At 37.6% G+C, this 11,142-nt stretch overlaps 1 pseudogene; it reads right to left on the bottom strand.

Moving 5' to 3' along the window:
• Positions 1-10,095: 10,095 nt before the first annotated feature.
• LOC108833159 (FBD-associated F-box protein At3g49020-like) lies at positions 10,096-11,142 on the bottom strand (annotated as a pseudogene).

The following is an 11,142-nucleotide window of genomic DNA, read 5'->3' as shown; positions in this document are numbered from 1 at the left end:
GAGAGGTGTTGACATGAAGAGAATAAAAGAGTAAGAATAAGTGTTGACATGAAGTAGAATTAAGCTGGCAGACTTGAGACTTGAGTGCCAGACTTGAGTGCCAGACTTGAGAAGTAACTGCTGGACTTGAGAAGTTAGGCAGACTTGAGTGCCAGACTTGAGTGCCAGACTTGAGAAGTAACTGCTGGACTTGAGAAGTTAGGCAGACTTGAGAAATATAGCAAACAGTAACTCGCCCAAACAGTGTTTTGGAGGAAGAAGAAGCAGTGGTTGGGTTGTTTGAAATTTGAAATTCAAATTTCAGATTTAGATCTAGATCTGAGTCTATTTATATTGTATTTGTATGAACAAATTAACTTAAGGAAATATAATTCCTCACTTCTCTCTTATCTTGCAAACTCTCTCTCTCTCTCTCTCTCTCTCTCTCTTGGTTTATCACTTTGATTCTCACACTATTCTTGTTAAATCACCACAACTACTCTCTAAATTCATACATTTTATCATGGTATCAGAGCAACAAAGCTCTTGAAACCTATTTTTACTTCCGCAAACTCTGTTCTTGTTTCAATTCATCTCTGTTCTTAACTTTCTCTCTCCTGTTCTTGGTGATTTGAAAGAGAGATGGAAGAAAACAGCAACAACAACAAACATCTCAACATACCTGTGACCTTGAAAGGGATTAACTATCTCTTCTGGGCCAGGATGGTGAAGAGAGTCCTTGGAGGAAAAGGTTTATGGAAGTATGCTACAACAGCAGCAGCTCCAAAACAAAATGTCCAAGGAGAAGATGGAAAGAAGATGGTGGTAGCTGATGAAGATAAATGGGAACAAGAAGATCTCATGGTGCTTTCAGTCCTCCTTAGCTCACTTGAACCAGCAATTATGGAGTCTTACTCATACTGTGAGACTACCAAGCAACTGTGGGATACTCTCTACAAGGTTTATGGGAATGTCTCTAACCTGACCAAGGTCTTTGAAGTAAAGAAAGCCCTCAATGGTCTCAGTCAAGGAGATGTGGAGTTTCAGCCCCACTTTGGCAAGTTCAGATCTCTTTGGGCAGAGCTGGAGATATTAAGACCTCACACTGTGGACTCGGATATCCTCTTAGCCAGGCGTGAAGAAGATAAAGTCTTTGGGATGCTGCTCACACTCAACTCATCCTATGGAGGTCTCATCAAACATATCCTAAGGGCTGATAAGCTTCCTGATCTAGATGATGTTTGTGCTCAAATCCAGAAGGAAGAGGGGTCTGTAAGCCTATTTGGAAGCAAGGGAGACTTGAGCATGGCTCATCAAGCTGAAGAAGTGGTCGCCAACAAAGCTGCTTACAAACAAGAAGATAGAAAGTCCTTGATCTGTGACCACTGCAAGAAGAAGGGTCATCTAAAAGACAAGTGTTGGATCCTACATCCCCACCTGAAGCCAAACAAGTTCAAGGAGACAAGAACTCAGTACCAGGCTGCAAGAGCCAACTTCTCAGCAGATGGAGTTGAGCCAACAACTCCAAACTCAGTCTGCTCCAACAACAATCATGGTGGAGGAAGTGCTATGGCTTCAACATCAGTGTACACCACACCAAGGACCAACCTAGATGAATTCTTCAAGAAATCTGACTTGGAAACTCTCATCAAGGCCCTAAAAGAATCTGGTATCTCTAGAACCCTTGGGATCTCTCTTAATGCTTCTCACACTGCTGGTGATATTTTAAATGTTTTAAAATCAGTTAAACCTTTGATAATAGACTCTGGTGCTTCTCATCATATGATTAGTGATTTGAATCTGATTAAAAACATAGAACCGGTGATAGGTAATGTGATGATAGCAAATGGTGACAAAATCCCAATAAAAGGTGTAGGAGATCTTAGGCTATTTGATAAAGATTCTAAAGCTTTCTACATGCCTACATTTGCCTCAAACCTGTTATCTGTTAAGAGAGTCACTACTGATTTGAATTGTCAAATTACTTTCACTCCTAACAGTGTGTATTTTCAGGATATTGATTCTAGTAAGTTGCTTGGAAAAGGTGTTACCAAGGGAGACTTGTACTTGCTTGAGGATACGAGACCAACTTCTGATTTATCTAGTGCTTTTGTTTCTGTTTCTGAATTTCCTAAAGATGTAATGTGGCATGCTAGATTAGGACATCCTCACTCTCATGCTTTGAACATCATGTTGCCTAGTATTAATTTTAAAAGTGATTGTGAAGCTTGTATCTTAGGAAAACATTGTAGAAGTGTTTTTCCTAAATCCAAGACTATCTATGATAATTGCTTTGATTTAATACATTCTGATGTGTGGACTGCCCCATGTGCATCAAGAGATCATCATAAATATTTTGTGACATTCATAGATGAAAAATCTAAGTATACTTGGATCACATTGTTACAATCTAAAGATAGGGTGCTAGAAGCTTTTAAGAATTTCCAAAATTATATTACTAACCATTTCAATGTCAAGATGAAAATTCTTAGATCAGATAATGGTGGTGAATATACTAGCACAGCTTTCAAACAACACTTAGCTGCACATGGGATTATACAACAAACTAGCTGCCCTTACACTCCACAACAAAATGGTGTAGCTGAAAGAAAGAATAGACATCTTATGGAGGTGGCCAGGAGTATCATGTTTCACGCCAATGTCCCTAAAAGATTATGGGGAGATGCAGTGGTTACTGCTACTTACTTGATCAACCGCACACCTACAAGAGTCCTTCTTGATTCCACACCATATGAGGTACTAAACAAAAACAAACCATCTATAGACCATTTGCGGGTATTTGGGTGTGTGTGTTTTGTTTTTGTTCCAGGAGAGCTAAGAAACAAGCTAGAAGCTAAAAGCACAAAGGCAATGTTCATTGGCTACTCTACACATCAGAAAGGATACAAGTGCTATGTTCCAGAGACAAGGAGGGTCCTAGTATCAAAGGATGTTAAGTTCCTGGAATCAAAAGGGTATTATGCTGAAAGGAGTTGGGAAGAACTAAAGAATTTGTCTCAATCTGCCTCAGACAGAGCTAATAACCTTAGAGTTATTATGGAGAGGCTTGGAATCAGTTTACCAAACTCACCAGCCCCGGTCAAAGAGGTTCCAACACAAGCTGTAGAAGAAACAGTGGAGGATGTTGAGATCACTCATCTTGATCATGAAGGGGGTGATAGAACTGAGCAGCCTACGCAAGTTCAACCTGAAGAGAGCTCAGTATCTCATGATCTAGATGAGAGATCAGAAGCTGAGGTACAAATGGGAGAGCCGAGTGGAGTCAATGAAGCTGAACCTGAGCATATACAACCTAGAAGGAGTACACGAGTACAACCTGAGCAGATACAACCTAGAAGGAGTACAAGAGTAAGGAAACCAAGAGTATACTTCAATGCTGAGGCAGTAGCTCATCCTATCAGTGCCGTGTGCTCACTTGCACAATATCCAGAGGACCATCAAGTCTTTATCAGTGAGCTTGATCAGGAGTACATCCCAAAGACATATGAAGAGGCTATGCTACATGAAGAATGGGGAGCATCAGTTGGTGATGAGATGGGAGCTATGATCAGGAATAATACATGGTTTGAGACTGAACTTCCCAAGGGCAAGAAGGCAGTGACAAGTCGTCTCTTGTTTACCATCAAGTATGGAGCTAATGGGAAGCCAGAAAGGAGGAAAACAAGACTGGTTGCAAGGGGATATACTCAAGTGTATGGTGAAGACTACCTAGACACATTTGCACCAGTGGCCAAGCTGCATACCATAAGAGTTGTTCTATCACTTGCTGTCAACTTGGAGTGGGATCTGTGGCAGATGGATGTGAAGAATGCTTTCTTACAAGGAGAGTTGGAGGATGAAGTGTATATGAGACCACCTCCTGGCCTAGAAGACATGGTGAAACCAGGAAATGTTTTGAGACTAAAGAAAGCCATCTATGGCTTGAAACAATCTCCAAGAGCCTGGTATCACAAGCTGAGCACCACTCTCAATGGGAGAGGATTTGTAAAATCAGAGGCTGATCACACTCTCTTCACTCTAACCAGCCAGCAAGGTATTGTGGTGATCCTAGTATATGTTAATGATATTATCATCACTGGTAGCAACAAGGAAGGTATCCTCTCAACTAAATCTTTTCTTAAAAATGCCTTTGATATTAAGGATTTGGGAGAATTGAAGTACTTCCTTGGGATTGAAATATGCCGCTCTAAAGAGGGGCTCTTCTTATCTCAAAGGAAGTACACACTTGACATTTTAAATGAGGCAGGAAACCTTGGAAGTAGACAAGCCAAAACACCATTGGAAGAGGGCTACAAAGTGCTGCGAGAGGGGGAGTATGAAGCTACTCCATTCAAAGATGTCAAGAAGTATAGAAGAATGGTTGGCAAGCTCATATATCTAACCATCACCAGACCTGATGTGTGCTTTGCTGTGAATCAAGTAAGCCAACACATGGGATCTCCTAAGGTGCATCACTGGAACATGGTGGAGAGGATCTTAAGATACCTAAGAGAGGCACCTGGTCAAGGAGTATGGATGGCATGTAACAAGAGCACTGAAGTGGTTGGGTATTGTGATGCTGATTGGGCTGGAGACAGAGTTGATAGAAGATCAACCACAGGCTATTGCACCTTTATTGGAGGGAACCTGGTCACATGGAAGAGCAAGAAGCAGAAGGTGGTGTCATGTTCAAGTGCTGAGGCAGAATATAGATCAATGAGGAAGCTTACAAGTGAGCTGATATGGATCAAAGGGCTGCTGAAAGACTTGGGGATCGAGATCAACACACCAATGACTATGCACTGTGACAACCAGGCTGCAATACACATTGCATCCAACTCAGTCTTCCATGAGAGGACAAAACATATAGAAGTAGACTGCCACAAGGTGAGACAAGCAGTGGAGCAGCAAGTGATTCTTCCATGCTACACAAGAAGTGAAGACCAGCTAGCTGATATCTTCACAAAGGCAGCAAGTACTAAGGTGTGTGAGTCCATCCATCCAAGGATGGGACTCATAGATATCTCATGTCACTGATCTCTCCTCCATGAAGTGATCTACTCTTTTTCCTCGGCTTGGATTTTATCCCATTGGGTTTTGCCTAGCTAAGGTTTTAATGAGGGATTGCTTCATGGCTTCCAAGCTTGACTTGTTTCATATGGTCAAGCTTGAGGGGGAGTGTTGACATGAAGAGAATAAAAGAGTAAGAATAAGTGTTGACATGAAGTAGAATTAAGCTGGCAGACTTGAGACTTGAGTGCCAGACTTGAGTGCCAGACTTGAGAAGTAACTGCTGGACTTGAGAAGTTAGGCAGACTTGAGTGCCAGACTTGAGTGCCAGACTTGAGAAGTAACTGCTGGACTTGGGAAGTTAGGCAGACTTGAGAAATATAGCAAACAGTAACTCGCCCAAACAGTGTTTTGGAGGAAGAAGAAGCAGTGGTTGGGTTGTTTGAAATTTGAAATTCAAATTTCAGATTTAGATCTAGATCTGAGTCTATTTATATTGTATTTGTATGAACAAATTAACTTAAGGAAATATAATTCCTCACTTCTCTCTTATCTTGCAAACTCTCTCTCTCTCTCTCTCTCTCTCTTGGTTTATCACTTTGATTCTCACACTATTCTTGTTAAATCACCACAACTACTCTCTAAATTCATACATTTTATCAAGAGGATCAACCTACATGAGCTCTCCACAGCGCCTCACATTTCTGGTCTCCGAGAAAGGAGCAACCTAAATTCGACGACAGCGGGACACCTGCCGGTTTTCAAATCAGAGAGTAGTCATATCACGGATTAGTAAGTTTAGTAAAAGACCTGAAGAGAGGATGAGTTCAGTAAGAGGAAAACTGACATATTTATACTCGCAGGTCACCGATTCAGCAAAGCTAAGCCCGAATTCAAAACTTCATCGTGGTAGATTGGATTAATAAGGCTTTAACACCACACGGAAAACACATAACTCTGACCGTTTCAGATTCAGTGTTGAAATTCAAAGGTCGCCGCTGAACAGAGAAGAGAGACAAACACTTTGATGTCTTTGCCTAGAACACGATTAGGGTTTACTTTGTTGGGCTCTTAGGCTTAAGACCATGAAAGCGTCGGAATGTTAGTCACCAGAAGCCCAAATCAATAACGATTAATGAAACGGTGTGTTTTCAATAGGTGGACAGGTGTCGGCGTCGCACAGGCTCTATTTATGACGTGTCGTCCTAGCTGTCGCAACGGGAGGGATACACCCTTCTTTATAGTAATAGAAGATTCAGATTCAATAAAGTCTATAGTTTAGTAGTTAGTTTCCGTTACAAAAAAAGTTATAGGAGGGCATGAATATTTTTTTATCTCAAAATAAAAAGCAAAATTGCGCTAATGTCAGGTAAATATTTAGTTTTGTATGAAAGAAGTGAAAAATGTTCTGTGTAATTATTTGTATATTTTTTATTAAATTTTATTTATATTTAAAGGATAAGAACTTAAGGATATCACATCCATTTATTATCTTCAAATCATATAATTCATATGAAAAGCACAAAATGATACAACATTCAACAGAAAATAAAATTCGTTTTGATATTGCTTCCCTAATAGCAGAAAGTTAGAGAATCACAGAGTAAAGAAAAAGGAAAAAAAAAACATGAACACAAGAAGGATAACATACATTCTCCTCCAACCCACGTTCACGAGTTATTTAAACCTCTCCTTACAGTCGAGTTATTCCGGCTTGATAGTATGAGAAGAGTTTGCACTGAAACTCTTTCTAGAGCAGATACCGGAGATAATCAAGAAACTAACTCCTCAAACAAGGAGTAGCCCAACCAGTTGTTCCGATTGACAGCATTGATTCCCTCATTCTTTCGACACCCGCGACTACTCCTAGGACGTTGTCTGGGCCCAGAGTCATAGGTAGTTGCTGTTTCCATTTGGTTGTTTTTTCTCGTTGTTGATACCGACAAGACCCAACCAGATGATGTCTGCTGGTTGGTAGTGAGAGAACTCTTAGTATCGGCATATCCAAAAGGAGGCGCTAATTAAAAAAAAAGAATTTGATTTTCTTTTTGCTCTCCCTTAGCAATCATGACTTACTAGACTATGCATTTGAATTTGACCATTGGTCATTCAATGGATTTGAGTGTTGTCTAAGAGATAACATGAGATGTAATATATTTTAAATCTTTATTTTCATCAATTTTGTTCTAGAAATACAGTATTCATCAACATATAAATCCGAATGGTTACGGTGGAATTGATAATATAAGCAGGACGAAATTGAATTACGATACGGTTCAACTGCGGTTCGTGTGGTTTACGGGACAAATACGGTTTTGATAAAGAAAAAGTATTGCGGTTTTGATAGAGGAACAATGCGGTTTTAATAAAAAAAAATATTAGTATAATTTAAACTATTTTCTGTTTAGTCATTATATTATATATATTTTATAATTTCTAATATTGGAATATATATGAAATAAAAGTTCAAAATTTAATTACTCTAAATATTAAAATTTCTATTTTTATAATATGCTTTTGACTAAAACTAATTATTGTAGTTTATAAAAATGATGCTAAGTTTTTTCCTCTAAAAACAAATTTAAAAGAATTTATTTGTGAGAACTGTTAGAAACTTTAATTAAATAAAATATTTATCACACAGTTATTTTTAAATACATAAAATGTTAGAATGGGACATAAGAAAGATGAATCTAAAAATCTAAAAATCCAGAAATCCAATTTCATTTAGTTAATTATATATTAATTATAATATTTTGAATACATATTAGTACGTAACTGTACCAACTAATAAAATAAATATTAAATGTTTTAGATAAATGCAGTTAGAATAAAGATCATAAATCACACGTATGAAGGTAGTATCATTATGAAAACTATTGACAAACGTGTTAAAGTATGTGCCGGTATTAATCTTTTTAATCTATTTTATTATTCAGGAAAATCAGTTTACCATTGTTTATACTTAACCAGCGCAAGTTGGCCTAGTGGTCTTGAGGAAGCCAAAGGCTCCAATATGGACCCGGATTCGATACGCGCTGGCCACAGAATGACTTAAGCCCCTTGAAGGTATAGATGCAGGCTGGTTCCAGGCTCAGGGGGATTAGTCGGTTGGCCACGGCCGCCGGATCACCTCCTGATTATTCAAAAAAAAAATTGTTTATATACGAAAATACTTTCCAAAAATATAACAAGAGGCCTATAATTACGGGAGCATTAATGAATATCTTTTGAAAAATAAAAGTTATTTGTTACTGTTATGTTTTATATGAATAACTAGTAGTGTAAATGTTCACTTTACATAACCCTCAGTTCCATAATCCATTCCCAAATTACCAAAACCTTAAATAGATGTCACAACAGTCATTTACCAACAACGCAATAACGTCTAACTAGAATACAACCCGCGCTTTGAAAGCGCGGTATTATTTTTGTTTGAAAAATATATCAACTCGTATATATAGACATTCGTATTCAGTTCATATTTCATTTTTAAAAAAAATTAGGTTTGGTCTCAATTTGGCCGTGGTTTCTGATTTTCTGGTTCAAAATCACATCTCGATCTTTTGGATAAAAATATAACAAATCAGGTAAAATTTAATATTTTGTATAAAAGACAATAAAGTGATCGGCTTTATAAGTAGTATTTTTAGATATTTGATAATTTTAAAACTAAATATCTATATTTAATATGGCCACATAATTAGTTACAATATTTAAAAACATTATAAATATATTGTAACATGTAACAAAAATCTGAAATTTCCAAATATATATAAAATATAACTCATAAACACGTTCAAGTGAAAACAAAAGACAACACAATATGAAACTGTAAAACAAAAGCTTGTTTGTTATCTCATCAAAGTGCCCCATCTTTCTTATCGGGACGAAGAGATTGGACAACCATTCCTAAATCCACCTCAGAACTACAATGGACCAAAATAAGTCTTTAAAATTTGCCATCTCCGTCACTTCCGTTGAAATAACATTTTCATCAAGTTGTCATTCATCATCAAAAAGTCTTCCCAAAACCAGTCTAGTGGCTAGATTCCAGAATTTTAGTTCTAAGTTTTATGTTTTACATGATACACAGTAATATATAAACATAAAACAGAGAGGATTAGAGCAATCAACACGGCCAAATGTTTTCCAAAAGTGGAGTCCAACATCTGCGGAAGCTGGTCAAAGATGAACATAACAGCCGAAATAACCATTATACGTGCAGCATAGAGTGTCCAAATATCAACAGTTACACCAGAAGACCCATATAGTGAGGCAAAAATAGGATTCCTATTACGTACCAGGAGGATCACTTCAGGTTCCATAAAAAAAAAGTCTAGTGTGGTGATGAAGACATACACAGCGAGCACCTATTATAATGGTTCTTAACAGTTCCAGATGTTGTGTCTCCAGAAAGTCCGAACTGTCTTAGCACACAAGAAACCCATAAACCAAGTCAAACACGTTTCCAAGCACCGTCTTAATACATGGCATAAATACATTGGCAGTATGAGAATTTAAACAATTAAGTGAACAGATTAATGTATATATATTTGGAAATTTCATAAAACGTAGATATTGAAAGGAGCAATAACCCTAACTCAATTTTGAATTATAAACATACATTACTCAAATCTGAATCACATGATTTCACCAACTATCGGTATTCAAGGTTTTTCTGTTGACATGAGAGTTCTCACAGGGGAAATCACAGTTAGATCAGGAGAAGAGATAGAGACGAAGATTAAAAAAAAAAATCTTACCATATACATGGTATTGGCATAGTTTTGTACGAAGCAGAGGCGAGAGAAACACAGAACATACGGAAACAAATTTAGGTTATTGGCTGTAGATGTGATGATTAAAAGAATGTTGTATAATTGTATTTAATTAATTTAATTTATAGGTCAACGTATAAGATGGATATAAGAAGCGTGTCTTTTAAATTAGACACAACATGATCAATAAGTCCAAAATTAAAACATACCATGGTAATTTTAAATAGGACTCTAAATTAATAGAGTAGATAATCATCAAAATGCATCAGACTCTTACCACTTAAAAATCCACTTCGACTTCTTGAAAGATTCAAGAAGTTGAGAATTTCCAATTTGCCAAAATATCAGTGAACATTCTAGAGATCATCTGGATTCGAACACAAGGTGACATGAGGTCGACGCTCTGATCACACTAGCCAACTCGTTGAGCATCTCTCGCCTCTTTTCCAACTGTTCCAGCTCTCTTGGATCGATGTACATTGGAGAGAAAGTTGCTTTCTTCAACTGTCTAGCATTCTTGAGGATGTATGTGGCCACTTGTTTCTCTTCTTCTCGTTTGCATTTGTAATTTGTCAACACAAGCGTCTCCAGATGGAGCAACAGACATTCTGGTACACATTTCGGCTGATTCCATTCCCAGCCCACCGGACAATCTTCATGATATGGCTGACAACAACAACGCACTTAGTATGATATTAGATCATCAAAATATATGAAAAAAAGAAGCTCCAGAGTAAGCAAGAGTAATTGATTACGCTGTTGAGTTTGAGGGATTGCAATTTAGGAGAGCTATCGAGCATTAACGAAAGTAGATTCCACCTATTTGTTTCATTCATACGTAGGTCCAAAAACACCAGCTGATAGAAGATGCTACCGGTAGGAAACTTAATCTGTTGATGGTTAAGCATTATCACTAACAAAACAATAATATAGATAAAAAAAACATTGTTAACTTTTACCTCTTAGGATAAGTATAAGGAAAGACGCTTGGCTGAAGTTAGAGATTCAAGAATTTTCTCATTGGCTATATGAGGAATGTTAAAGATCTCTGCTTCCACAAGCTGTGGCGCATTCTCCATCAGAAAGAAGTCAACAAAACTGAGAAATCGGATGTTCAAGTATTTCAAAGATGGTGCCACCATCTACATCTGCGCAACTATCCTCGTCTATGGTTAGCCTCTGTAACGATGGCACCGCAATAGTGTAAGTCTCAGCATCGAAATTACCACTATATCGTGTAACAACCAAACCTAAAACTATGGAGAACTTGACACATAAATCAAATCACTTCGTAAATAATAGTATAGATATGATAATATACATCACTCAAGTATATTTATTTCCATTTTCAGATACCTTTGATACATAACAT

Source organism: Raphanus sativus, chromosome 2, assembly GCF_000801105.2.
Source record: "Raphanus sativus cultivar WK10039 chromosome 2, ASM80110v3, whole genome shotgun sequence".
In the NCBI taxonomy this organism is placed as follows: Eukaryota; Viridiplantae; Streptophyta; class Magnoliopsida; order Brassicales; family Brassicaceae; genus Raphanus; species Raphanus sativus.
This window is presented reverse-complemented; position numbering and strand designations above follow the sequence as displayed.